The 14,928-nt window shown below is 37.6% G+C and overlaps 1 long non-coding RNA gene across 1 annotated transcript in view; it reads right to left on the reverse strand.

The window, feature by feature from the left end:
• Positions 1-2,670: 2,670 nt before the first annotated feature.
• The window catches only part of LOC137166325 (uncharacterized), a 61,230-nt gene continuing 48,972 nt past the window's right edge, over positions 2,671-14,928 (reverse strand). The window contains exons 2-3 of the long non-coding RNA XR_010923648.1: positions 3,781-3,848; positions 2,671-2,900 (exon numbers count right to left, since the gene is read on the reverse strand). This is a non-coding gene — a long non-coding RNA (uncharacterized lncRNA). The remainder of the gene's footprint in view (positions 2,901-3,780; positions 3,849-14,928) is intronic.

Below are 14,928 nucleotides of genomic sequence, written 5' to 3' on the forward strand. Positions count from 1 at the left end.
GAATAAGATTTTACTTATATTACTTACTAAAAATTTGACTTTTTTTTTTTTTTTTTTTTTTTTTTTGGTTAAATACAGAACACTGCTAGAATTTTCAAATGCTACAGAGCTTACTCTCGGCTTCCAAGAAAACTTCAGAGGCAGATGTGCATAAAATGGAATTTTGAACAGCAAAGGAAAAAGTGCATGATCATTGATTGCATGATTGCATGATGCATGATTGCATGATCATTATATGTTTTATATATATATATACACACACACATAATGTAAAATGTTTTTAAATGATTATGCATATACACACACCTCTACATATAACTTCAAAATAACATGCTTTCCTAAGGATCCTGCTAACTATTTGGCAGCTGATCATCTCCAAATATTCATTCCTATTGAATTAATGTTCATTTTTTATTTTATTTTGATAATAGATAGTTTAACGCCCCCACCCAGCCACCCAAAATGCAAGCATTTCAGGGCAGTTACCATATTTTTTATGTGTTTGTACAGCACCTAGGACAATGGAGTTCCATTCTTAATTGGACCCTCTGTATGCTACTGTAATAAACATATTAACTAATAGTACAATTCTCTTTAGATACATGTAGCCCAAAAACGGGTTAAGGGTTTTAGCAGTTGCAAAATTACACCTTCTGTCTAGGAATATACAGCTAGCAAGGATACTCTCCATGGGCACTATGTTGAAGATTATGCCATCTTAAAGGATTTTAATATAGAGGACTAATTCATTTAAAGTAAGATTAAAAGATTCTGGTCCCTAGGATAATTGTGGTTGGATAAGATGGGATAAGGGTATTCATTAATTCTACTTGGTCTGTATTGTATGCTTTCTGCAGAGAGCTCTTATTTGTTTTTATACAATAGTAGTCTTGTATAATATTTATGCATTAAAAACTGCCCTCCGGAGCACTGGAGAATCAACCAATGGAGAAATGAAAAAGCAGGAACGATTCAAAGCAGAAAGGAAAAAATGAGAAAGGGGTACGCGAGATTAACTTTTTTTTAAAAGCAAAGAAAAGAACCGACAAGCTGGCTGAACACTGACATTTTCTGAGGAGCTCTTAATGTAATACCGGGACATGCTGTACCCAGGACATCCGGCCACGCTAGGCAAATAAGTTTGTTGGACACACTGGAGCTGACTTATTTATAATTTTCAAGATGTCTGTCTCTTTAGTTTGTTCCATTTCCCATATGCTTGGCCTTCTGTTTCTCCATGCAACACTAAGGATTCAGGATACACTTTATACTTTGTTGTTCAGTGTGAGCTTCAGCAGCATCTCTTCAATAATAAAATTATAACAGCAGCAATAAATATCTTTCTCCTTCATATAGTCGGTAACTCCTGAAGTATTCTAATGCATTTAACAAGCTACCATATATACACACACAGATCCTCTGAAATGCAGTCACCTATGGGAAGGAGGACAGGGGAAAACAAGCACTGTGCAACAATAAGGGGACGAATAAATTTTCACCGAGGAAATTGGGACAAACCCCTAGCCTTCTGAAAAATGTCCTGGTATATTTTATATCCAGACGGAGCAGAGAAAAGCTCCATTTTTTTTCAATTTATATTTTATTGAAAAATTTTTTAAAAAAATAAGGGGAGAACAAAAAAAAGGACAAAAGAACGAAAAGAAGTAAAAGAATGGGAAGCGAGGGAAAGGAAAGGAAGCAACGGAGGCCAAGGAGAGGAAAGAAGAGTGATATTTCAGTTTCCATTTCCTAGGGATTCATCAAAGGTTCTAAAAGGTTAGACTAGATCTTTTCAAATTTGTCTGGGATCCCTCTTCTCTAAAATGGTACCTCTTTAGCTGCCATGTCAGCCAAGCCACTGAGCCAAATGTCTATCCTTGGAGGCATCCTGTTCTTCCCTTTGAGCAATATGAATCATTTGGCTACATTCACCGCTCTAGAGAACCAAGCTGGCTGTGTGTTGGAGAGTTCCCAAGATGATGGGATATATCTCAAAACAGAGTTCTGGGTAGAAAGGTTTAAGGAGGTATCCATTACCATTTTCAGCCTCTTGCTTGCTTCTAGCTAAAAGGATGGTATCCTGGGACAATAGATATGACATAAGAGCCCATTTATCTTTGGGAGACCCACATCTCCAGCAGCAAGGCAAGGCCCAAGCACTGTAACCACTGTGAACAAAATACAATTTTCTGCAGGACCTCTATTTTTAAATCCCAATCCAAACTACTTTAAATTGCCGGCAACTCAGTTTACCTGTTCTCCATTTGAAGATGTTCCACAAACAGAAAAGGATGCAAAATTATTTTAATGAATTTTGTTTTGAATTCTTTGCTCATCTCTTGGAGTAACAAATCACTATTCACAATCTGTAAAAGCCCTATAGAACAGGTAAATTGAGCAAAAGTGCACAGCATAGATAATGCCCTATATTCCGTGTGCAAACTAGAATGTGCTTCGCAAATCAGGTAACTTTTGCACACACAATTATTATTTCTACATGCAATTATGCAATCTGGCAAGTTTACATGTGTATTACAATTCCCTTTTGTTCGTTAATGCATATTGCAATTACAGTATTCATGTAGCACAATGTAATATTACAGAAGGCTTCATATTTTTATGTACTTCAGTTTGAAAATAATGTGAGCTTTTACAGTCAAGTGCTTTAATATATTTGAACTTTTCACATCTTTAAAGTACCACAGAGGTTAAAAGAGGTCAGAGTACTAGAGATAAATCTGTTATTGCCATTTAAAATTATTAGAATATTACTAATTTTAGAATGTCTCCAAGCATTCAGAAATTGATGCCAAGCTTATCAAAAGCATGCTGAGAAACAAAGCAATAGTCTCCTCTTCCATTTTCAAATGCCAAATTGCTCTGTCTTTCTAAAAGTTGCCCTGTTTAAAAAAAAAAAAAAACCAGGTAAATGAGGAGAAATTCATGTGTCTCACACTTTCATTATCAAAACTGGATTATCAAGTTTGATAATTTGTCACAGTTAGTCCACTAAGTGGAGATAATGTCAGGCATGCACAGTTAGAGATCCAGAAGTTTAATGCATCTATAATGTTTTACTTTGAAACTTCACAGAGATATCAGCAGTTGTATAATTCATGCTGCCAGGTTAAAATTCACATCTTTGTTTTTATAGCTGAAGAAAACCACAGGGATGGAAATGGATGGATCTATTTCCATCAACACACCCTAGAATGAAACAAACCAAATACATGTTATATTCTCCATGGTATTCTAAGGAGCTAAGACCCTAATGCCCTCAACACTCATGTAGTTCCAGTCAGTGGAACTATTGATGGCCTTAAAGTTAAGCATGTGTGTGTTTGCAGGACGAGGGTTTATAACTCTAAAACTGACCTTTATTTTGCCACCTTAATTTGTTTTAAGGTGATTAAGAACTATAAGAACTAAGGTGTTTATTTTGAGCTGTTATGTTTTATTGATGTTTCTGGTTACTTTGGATTGTACTACTAAATAGCTGGAGAAAACAATAGAATGTAACAAAATCTCCAGGATGTTCACAAGACATGCTGGAGTTGTGAACCTCTCAGCTCCCAGATCTTTGGCTTATTTAGAAAACTGACCAGTGTCAAGATTTTGACGGTTAGCACCTATACACAGAAGCAGTACAAATATTTGGTCTCTTTTTCTGCAAGAGAGGCTGGGGTAGCCCAAAGAGCTCCTCCTTCCCATTCTTTTTATTTCAAAAACAAAAATCAGTTAGGCTTGTGTCCCACCCAAAGAGAAAAATATTTCACCGGCCTTCTTAAAATGTCTGGTCATCTCCACCTCAGCTGTCCAGTCTCCACATCCATAAATTCTTAGCTTCTCTGTTGAGAATTCCAAAGATACTAATTGTGTGATTTTAAAAAATATATTTAATTCACTAACATCCATCAGCAGACTTTGACATTCAACAACTACCCATCTTGGCTTGATTTGAACTACTTAGACTGAGAACAGATGTTAAAGTCTTTGTTATCCTACTAAAAATCTTCTAAATTATCAGGACAAGTTTGCTTTTACTTTACACTGTTTCCCCCATCAGATATCCAAACCAGTGGTGATCAATGGCTGTTGTTACTTTCAATAATACTAGACCAGGTGAACAACCAGAAAAATTCTAAAATGTTGAAGAAAAATGAGGGGTCAGGGACAGGAAAAGAAGAGAAATCACAACATGTTTTCCCATTTTCCAAAAAGCTGTAGTGTCAAATGTCAACAATATGCAGACAATGTATATCTAATTCATTTCTGGCACTGATGGCAGTACTACGCAGTTGTCAATGACAGATTGAGATCAGCAAGTGAATGAAAGCTGAAACAAATTCAGCAAGATGGTGGTAATGCTGTCCAGTGGTAAAAGCCATTCCTTACCTTTGTTGGCCTTCTCTGAAACTTTTCCAGTTCCACAATATCCTTTTTGACATGGGAGGGATCAGAATTGCAAGATTAAAACCCATCATTGTATATATATATATATATATAGTTGGGATTATTTTTTCCAATGTGCATTACTTTGCACTTACTGACGTCAAATTTCATTTGTCATTTTGTTGCCCAGTCAGCCACTTTTGTGAGATCCCTCTGTAACTCCCCGTAGTCTGCTTTGGACTTCACTATCTTCAATAATTTTGTATTGTCTGCAAAGTTTGCCACCTCTCTGCTCACCCCCTTTTCCAGAGCTTTAATGAATGTTAAACAGCACAAGTCCCAGTATAGATCGTTGGAGGACTCCACTGTTCTCTTCTCTCCATTGTGAAAAATGACCATTTATTCCTACCCTTTGTTATCTATCTTTCAACCAGTTACTGATGCATGAGATGACCTTCCCTCTGATGCCATGGCTACTTAGTTGCCTCATGAGCCTTTGATGAAAGACCTTGTCAAAGGCTTTTTGAAAATCCAGTACTTTATATAAACTGGATCACTCTTACCCACCTGCTTGTCGTCTCTGCCAAATAATTCTACTAGATTGGTGAGGCATAACTTCCTTTTTACAAAAAGCTGTGTTGACTCTTCCCCCACAAATCATCTTTTTCTATGTGCCTGATCATTCTGATCTTTACTATGGTTTCTACCAATTTGCCTGGTACTGAAGATAGACTTACAGGCCTGTAATTGCCAGCCTCTCCTCTGGAGCCCATTTAAAAGAAATATTCAGTTCTGAAGGAACTCCTGGGTGAATCCCATCTGGTCCTGGTGACTTATTACTGTTTAGTTTCTTAGTTCATTCTCAAAACTCTTCTATTAACACACTGATAGTACTTCAGATTTGTTGCCAAAAAATAATAGCTCTGATGTGAGTCACCGTTCCCCCCCTTCATGCATCCTCTGCAGTGAAGACCAGCGTAAAGAATTCATTCAGTTTCTCTGCAATGCCTTTGTCTTCCTCTCTTGCTCCTTTAACACCTCTATCATCTATGAACCCTCTGTCTATTTGACAGGCATCCTATTCATTTTTGCATCTTTAGCAAGTTGCTTCTCAAATTCTCTCTTAGCCTGCCTGGTTATACTTGTACGTTGTACTTGCCAGAGTTTGTGCTCCTTCCTATTTTCCTCATTAGGATTTGACTTCTGAATGTTAAAGGATGCCTTTTTTTCAGCTAACAGCCTCCATTACTCTGCTGTCTAGCCATGGTGGCATTCTTTTCATCCTCCTCCTAGTTTTTTTTTTTTATTTGGAATATATATTTAGCCTCTGTTGTGGTGTTTTTAAGTAGTCTCCATGCTGCTTGCAGGCATTTTATCCTTGTGATGCCTCTTTTTAATGTCCATATAACTACATCTTGTGTAATTTCCCTTTTCAAAGTTAAATGTTACTGTGGTGGGGGGTTGGCACCCTCCAAGGATGCTAAATTTAATTACATTATGGTGGCTATGACCAAGTGATTCCGTTATATTCACCTCTTGGATCAGATCCTGTGAGCTATTCAGGACTAAACCAATAATTGCCTCTGCTCTTGTGGTTCCAGGACTAGCTACTCCAAGAAGCAGTCATTTATGGGATCTAGAAATTTCATCTCTGCATCATGCCCTGAGATGACATCTACCCAGTTAATATGAGAATAGTTGAAATCACCCATTATTAGAGGTTTTTCTGGTTTGTAACCTTTCTAACCTCCCTGAGGATTTCACAATCACTGTCACCATCCTGGTCAGGTGATTGATAGTTTATTCCTAAAGTTATACACTTATTATTCAAGCATGGAATTTCTATCCATAGAGATTCTATTGTACAGTTTGAGTCATTTAAGATCTTGACCTTCTTTGACCCTATGCTTTTTAACATAGTGCCACTCCTGCACCAGCATGACCTACTCTGTCATTCCTATATATTTTGTACCCCGCTATTACCATGTCCCATTGATTATCCTCATTCCCCCATGAATGTCTTCATTTAATGCCAGGCACTTTAGTTCACCCATCTCAATATTTAGATTGATGGCATTTGTATATAAGCATTTGTACATTTTGTCAATGTTTAGTTGTTTGTCTTGATATGTTATGTTTAAATGGAAATCTTTTACCTTTGCCTGTTCCTCACTGGCTCCTGTACTTGACCAACTTTTTTTCCATTCTCTATACTGGGAGATAGAGTTCTTCCTTTAATAAATTCATCCCTAAGGCTCCATTGTGTAACAGGGATGCTCCATTGTGCAACAAGTATCAGCTCTTCCAGTATCAGCTCTTGAAGCAGTCACAGAGATCAACGCCTTTGTAACTGCCTGCCCGGCTTACTGCAACTAAATCTTTTGGGGAATGAATAAACCTACATTAAAAACAGCCTCTTATTTGCAACAGCCTGCTTCCTAATCAACACCTGCTGTCAAAAGTTCATCACCACAGTGCTCTGCTCACTACACCGGCTATTCATAGGCCATCAGGTTCATTCCAGATAGCAGACCTCGTCTTCAAAGCCTTCCATGGCATTGGATCAAGCTACCTAAAAGAGCAGCTCCTACTAAGGGACCAAGATTTTCCCTGGCAGTTGCATTCCACAGGAACAACTGTCATTCCTAAGGATCAAACTCACAAAGGCAGGAGTTAGATTTTTTTCAGCATCTGGCCAAAGACTGCAATTAACTTCCAGAAGGTTGACACCAGATCACACCAACCTAAGGCAAAATGCAAGGCTCTTTTTCTCACCCCCCCCCCAAAAAAAAAAAAGGGTAGGACAAAAGAAAAGCCTTCCCACCTTGATGATACCTTAAAAAGAGATAACGGGGCGGTGGCGGGGGGGGGGGGGGAGAACTGCTCTCTTTCACACACACACAAACACACTAACACACAAATTCCAGCCTAGTGAAACAGAAGAATAAAATTCACTTGTTGGATCCTGTCTTGGGTTACACACTTTTAAGGAGGAATTAAGGTACTACAGCAATGGGCAACTGACAGAGGGAGAAAGAAAAAGAAACATGTCATGTGCCTTTAGAAAATTGAGATTCTGAGCTTGTTTAAAATATTTTTTTCTAATAACTAGTTCTTATTCTTAGATTGCTATTGTTATGGTTCTAGTATTGAGCCATATTAAGAACTGGCTTTAGGGTTCTTCCTTCTTGTTTGTTGCTGGTAGAAATCAATGTATTTATATTACACAAGCTAAATTGCACCCTCCATTTTGTGAGGAAAATGGCCGGTAGCAAATATCTTTTTAATCAATTTCATCTTGTCTTTGCTTTTTCATTTGTTAGAAAACAAGGGCAGTTGCGTGTTCCAACACCTGAGAACATTATGCCTCCACAGAGATATAAGAATAATGTACGAGCAGTTTGAATCCCTAGACAATCTGAGCTTCCTTTCTGCTCAAAAAAGGACAAAGAACTGGTAAAGTAAGATTACAGAGCATTATCAGGCAGTTGGAATGTGGAGTGAATGAAATTCACATACAGTGACAGGAGATCACTTTGGAAATTCCTTGCTTTTGTCAGTTTCATCTGAACTTCAGCATTATTTGTTTATATGTTCAGTGCATGAGAATGACTCCATGAAAAGTGTCTTAACAAATACTTTCATGTTAATAATTTCCTTTTTTTTTTTTTTTTTTTTTTTTTAATAGTAGCAAAAGTTGTGAGAGGCATTTTATTCCCAGTCCAGCAATGTGTTAAAGGAGGTTGGGGGGACACAATGCTTAAAGTTAGGCATGTACTTAAGCATTTTGCTGGGTTGGGGCTTTTAATAATGCCACATATGCTTATGAAAAAGAGGCATATAGTATTAATTATTATTGGATTTTTGTGAAGAAGCCAGGAGACTTGGCAGGTCTTTCACAGTCAGCAATAACTTAACAGAAAACAAGACAGACAGTACTACTGACATTTAAGAGTCCACTAGCAGCAGAAATTCAGCTGGTGAAGGAGATTTTATAGCACCTTTTCTCACAAAACATGCAGCTTTGGGAATTATCACCATTGCTAATCAGAGAAAATTGTATTGCTCAGCGGTGTCCTGTTGGATGCTCCCTGGTACCAAAATAAAATGAAAGCCCTGGCAATTTAATTTATTTGGTTGGGAGGCAGGGGGTACTTGTACTTTAAATTTTTAAGTGATCCTGATTTCAGGTGATACTGAAAGGTGCCAGAATGGCAACTTGGGAGACTAAAATCCTCTATTTATGTACAGAATGGGTGTAGCACAGGCAGTGTCATCTTCCCCACAGTGTTTTCTACAAATCTGGTTTATCCATGATCTCAGGTGAGAGGGTAGTTTACCCTCCACATCTATTCAGTGTTCAGCATCTCGGTTGAAGCTACCTCCGATGGGTGTCAATTGGTACCAACTATAGTGGTGGTATTTATCATGCAGATACCTGTCCAATGGAAATTTGATTGAAAACAAACATTCACATCAGAGCTGGGCAGAAATTTTTGGATGAATACTTTATTTCACTGAAAAAATGCATTTTTGGTCAACCCACAATTATTTGTGAATTTGGTACAAAATTGCCAAATAGTTTGGAGGGGAAAAAAAGATGTTTCAAGACTTAGATGCCATTCACAAAATGGGCAGAAGACAAGGGGTGGTGCTAGTGCCCTCCTTATGACCTTTAGCCCAATGGTTAGGGGACCCTCCTGGGATGTGGGAGCCCCAAATTCAAGCCAATGACAATGTATTTACAAAAAGTGGAACAGCTTCAACAGGAGAGATTGAAAGAGCCCTAGCCCAGAACATCCAATAGCCCAGTGGTCAGGGCATTCTCCAACAGTGTGGAAGACCTACATTCAAATACTTTCTGCACCTCAGGAAGAGGGCAGAATTGAACCAAGGTCTCTGCCACATCGCAGGAGAGTGTCCTAAACATTGAACCAAAGCTTCTAAGGAGGGCACCTGCAACAGCACCAGCTCCCTCTCTCCAGCCCTTTAAAACATGTCTGAAACAAAACATTTCAGGACAAATAAAAGATGTTTCATTTGACCCAAAACAGAGGTTTTTGATTCACCAACATTTTCCTCAATTTTCAGATTTGGTTTGACCCAACCCAACCCCCCCCCCCCACACACACACACACACACCATACCCACACACCCTTTTGGGGGGTTTGGGGGAGACGTTCTCTGAACCGCCAGAGAACCAAAGAGTCAGTCCCCCAGCTCTAATTCATACAGACCACCAAGAATTCTTTGCTGGTGGAAAAGACCTTTGATTACTACTAAGTGCTGACCAGGTTTGGCTTTGAACCAGTGACCCCTGGAATAGGGAGACAGAAGGCTCCCTATTCCATTATAAATCAGATACGCAACCCCATTCCTCTTCTGGACTTTTATTAGGTATGCTGTGCACTGAATGTAGTGCTATGGTATCATACCTGAAGCCGTAATGAACTTCGATCAAAGCCTCTTTGACAGCCAGCAGTTGCTAACTGACTGATGTCACTTAATGAAACCTGTTCTAGACAGAGCTTGTGCCTAATTCACTGAGAGATAGTAAATGCCTCTTTATTTTACAAACTTACTCCCTTGGTCAACATCACTCCTTTTGTCATGGCATGCTCTTCCAACTAAGATAAAAGAGCCCTTTTTTTTAAACTTACCATCACCACTATCCAGTCACTACTTTTTAACCATATAAACATCATTGGTGAGAGCTTTATGATTTGCATCAGGTTAAATTTGGCATAGAATGGGAGAGGGAGAAATCGTCTTGTGAGCAGTTCAGTACAATGTTCATGTCTTCCTGTATTAATTATTTGAATTATTGTAGCACCTAGGATATCCAATCATGGACCAAAACCCATTATGTTAGACGCTGTACAAAAGATAGAAAATATACATGCACCATACACCATTATGGGTGATACTAAAATACATATAATAGGTAAGACAACTTTTTTCTATTAAAATGGTAATGTGACCAATTTGTTAATTCTATAGCAAAAAAAAATGAATAGTTTTAGACACTTTTGGCCTTAATTGAAGAATGGTTTGATTTTAAAAATTGAAGGGTCCTTTTATTGAAATAGGGTCATTTGCACAGTTTATTCCTGGTATTTTCCTTACAGGTATAACCCAAATGGAAAAAGGACTCACATTAATCAAAAGATGTCCAACCAGAGTTGGCTGAAATTTTGTTTAATTTTTTTTAAATAAAAAATGACTTTTCCATCAAAATGGATATTTCTGCTTGAAATGTCCATTTTCAATTTTTTCATTGTATTTTATTAAGATTTTTCATTAATTGAAAATGTTAGGAAACCAGGTGAAAATTTTCTGTGAAAAAATATTTTTGCCCAACCACCCAATTTTCTCTCTCTCTTTTTTTTTGGTTTTCAAAAAGGAGAAAAAAACTTGTTTATAGTAATTACATAGAAAAATGTCAATACATTTTTTCATTTACTTTGAAATTTTCAGACAGAATTTTCAACTCTTCAGTGTCCCTGAATTTTTACTTTTTTTGTGTGTTTTTGAGGGCTGAAAAGTGTTTCAACAGATTGGCTCCCAAAACCCAACTGTTGCTCAAAAACGTCATTTATTTAAAATTTCACATGAAATGGCTATGACAGTTTTCATTGGCAATTCTGAAATGAGGAGACAACACAGTGCAGAATAGAGAAAGATGGATCCAGATGGCCAAAAGGACAATGACATACCATTCCACCAAACACATTGAAAAGGCTGGCAGGGGAGGGAAAAGACAGACCACTGGAACTGGAACTGAAACTACTTTTAACTTTTTATTATTAACAACCAAACTTCAAGTTGATAGTTTTTATTCAAGTACAAGATTCTGGCTTTTCTAGCATGCTAGGTAATGCACAGAGCGGATTCAGTATACAATATGACCTCAGAGTGGCTGCCACACAATCAAAATTCCTTTGGGGTCTGCTGGGAAGTGTTCGCTGCAGAGACACTTTAGCAGCTACTGTGCTGCAGTGTACACTGCCCTTTGCACACAGATAGCTGCAAGATATTGTGAGGCAGGGGTAGGAGCATGCTTGGCCCCATGGATTAAGACCAGTCTTCTCGGCCCTCACCAGAAAAATTCTCAGCTTTCATCAGAACAATTCCTTATTCTGTTTACATTATGTATTGGGAATATATTTGAGTCAGACAAAAGCATCTCCTCTTCTATCTAGTGTAAAGCCTGCCTGACAAGTTCTGCCTGTTTTCAGTGCAAGAGGCTAGTATGCCTGCTGCTTAAGCAATCAAACCCAATCAAAGTTTCATCACTGAAGTTGCTCCAGACTTCCCTGCATATGTACCACATTTGCTCCTCACCCAGGCACCACGCAGTTTAGCCCAAAAAGAATACACACACTCCAAAAAAAATTTAAAATGCTATTAAGATCAAATTCTATGACTGAGTTACAGTCATGTGATCCCACTCAAGTAGAAATCAGTTGCAGAATCTCTCCCATATTGTTTAACATAAACCCACCAAAAAGAAAGAAATCCTGATATTAGAAGTCTGATACTATGCAAATACCATAATGTAAAAAGTGATATATGCTCCTGAAATACAGCATACCCTTAAGAGGATACTATATTGCGTCAGGTATTTTGATCTGGAGCCAATAACTAGTGATAAGTTACAGAGAGGAACAAAGTTACAGAAAGTGACACACCCTACAGCACTTTTATCTTTTAGATCAATCCTGAAGTGAAAAGCTCTATCCGCCAGAATTCATTCAGACCTTATCCCCTCTGAGATCTGAAGAAGTAGTGCTCACAGGAAAAATATGCTTCCATTTTGTAGACCTAAATCAAGAAAATAAGAAGAGAGGCATGAGGGAACGTAACTTGTGTCTCAGTGCAGAGAAGCTGATTTTCAAATGCTCTACAATTTAGGCACTACTGAATTCAAAGATCTAGCAAGCAGAAAGGAAATAAGAATGGACACAACCTAATTAAAAACACAAATAAATAAAAACCAGCCCATGAAAATGCTCTTAACTGTGATTTGTGAAAACCTGTATAAATTTGTAATTAAGTAGTAGTATGTGAATATCTTAATGGCTCTTTTTCATTTATTGGCCCTTGTAGGTCTCTGACAAGGCCCTGTATCTTGTTAATGTGTCGACCCTGATGATTTTGTTATTTAAGAACAGCGTCAGGGTGCCAACTAGCTAGGAAAGTCCATTCTGTAAAGAAGAAAACATTAATAACCAGTCCATTTTGATCTTCCTGTTATTGACATGCCAAAAAAGAAGCATTCAGTTTTAATAATAGGACTTTCTTTCATGAAAGATAGTGGAAGATTTCAAAGAATAAATAATTCATGGTCCTCCAAGCTCTGAGAATAAATTTGTTGCTTTTCTGTTTTGCTTGCCTTCAAGATATGACACATTAGGAAGAAAGGGGTGGAGGAACTACTCTGTGCTTCTGCGGGTATAAACATGCTCAGTGTTTTATTCTCCGTTGCAAGAAAATTGTAAGATCAATAGACAAGAGCTGAAAAGCTTGTCCCACCGGACAGACACTATGCCATCTAAATGTTCCCACAAAAGATACAATCTCGCAAACAGTAACAACAAAAGAACATTCAACTGGCTCCTTACTGAGCATGCTCAGAGTAATCTCACAATGGGATAAAACCACAATAAAATCTGACATCAAATTAATTGAACTTGATCAAATCTCTGGCTGACGATCTATAGTTCTGTCTCCATTCTTATACAGTTTAGATTACCAACTCCAAAAGGGAAAAGGGAAGTTGTTTTGCTTGTGACAGTTTCTGTAAACAGGAAAAAAAGGTTGTAGTCCATGCTGAATAAGGATGCAGGACACACCTTCTGCTAACTGGATTTGATTTACATGACCCTAAAGGAGTGTAAAAATTGCCGGATGCAGTCATCAGTTTTGGTCAATGCCTGAGAATAATGTGAGACCAGACTTTTGTTCCCAGAAATCAGGATGGCTCCTGGACCTCTTACAAGCTCAGTTCAGTTTGGATAAACGTCTAATATTCAGATTCATTAGGATTCATCAGAACCTTTTTGTCTGTAAATTATTCTAGAAATCTTCTTAAATCAGGGTCTCTAATGAGATTTATCACACAAAGTAGAATAACAAGGTATTCTACCCATCCTCTTGCCAGTGCAGGATTGTAACCTACAGCATATGCATTAATGCTTTGCCCAGTTATACTTTAAATAAACTAAGTAATAGCATTTTCAACATTTGTTTTGTGAGCTTCCACAATCTATTACAGATCACTGTCAGGACTCACATATTACACTCAGCCCAGCACATCGTGGAGTAATGCCCTTCAACATTATATTTTAAGCAAGATATCCTTTTTCAGCAGGACAGGACTGCGTTACAAATAATGAGCGTCAGGCTAAAGAGTGATTACTGGGTAAGAGTAGTTTGAAATTTTTAGTTGACCTATAGCAGGGAAATATTAAGGCTAGAAGGAAAAAAACTTAGATGGAACTTCATGTAAGTGATATAGTCATTAATTTACACTTCACTGCTGCAGACAAATGATTTTCAGTAATACTGACAACTGAAGCCATAAGAAATCTTTGCCAATAATTTTTTAATAACTACTATTGTCAGTACTACTAATCCCTCTTGAAATTCCACTGAGATTATTGATCAAACAAATGTAAGATAATGCCACTATGAATACAGTCCACCATATAAAACAGCTTTCTGTTTCAAGGCTCATTACATCAAACTGTGTGCTGGTGCCCATATAAGAGTGTTAAACTGCAGCTTCTACAAACATCACATTAGGAAAAGGGAAATTAAATAAAATAAAATGAGTTAGGCACAAATATTTTGACTGAGTGGATGCTACAGTTCATTCAACAACTGGGAGATGAAAGGAGAGGGAAAAACACAGAACAGACGTCTTACAGCAGCAGCATTACTGCTGTGGAAATCATTTGATCAATAAGGACTATGAGCACAAATTCAGATACATTATGGAATGGTACTGAAAACACATTAGCTTCTTGTTTGCGGAAAAATGGCAGCTACCTAACAAAATTTGCTTGTTCTAAGGAGTTAATGTCACATCCATGTGTAGCTTTGTGTTTGGTTGAGGGGAGAATGGTTAATGTTTTTCATAGGTCGGTTTTGTTTTGTGTCCTCTTTATTTCTTGTCTCCTTGCTATTTTTGCTGTTGACTGAACTGTGAGGGGGGAAAGCCAGCAAACATAGTATCGAGCTTTTTTGGCTGAGTGCACTATACGCATTATTGATTTGGTATCACAGTGTGCATTCAGCAACATTTGCTTCAGTAACTTCTAGCTAGAACAAAAATAAAAAGATGGAGAAGTGAAGAAAGAAATTTTCCATAGTGATTTTTTCTTTTAAATCTTTTCCCATTTTCTCTTTATCTTTACATTTTGACTGTGTATCAAACACATTTATATCCCATGTTGTTTTTTAAGGCAAGCTCATCTAGAATAATCTTGATCTATTCCAGAGGTAGCATGGTAGTGTGCATAGCCATACTTG

The sequence above is a fragment of the Emydura macquarii genome, unplaced genomic scaffold (assembly GCF_026122565.2).
Source record: "Emydura macquarii macquarii isolate MOO-44397 ecotype Brisbane River unplaced genomic scaffold, CSIRO-AGI_Emac_v2 contig_2834, whole genome shotgun sequence".
NCBI classification, from domain to species: domain Eukaryota; kingdom Metazoa; phylum Chordata; order Testudines; family Chelidae; genus Emydura; species Emydura macquarii.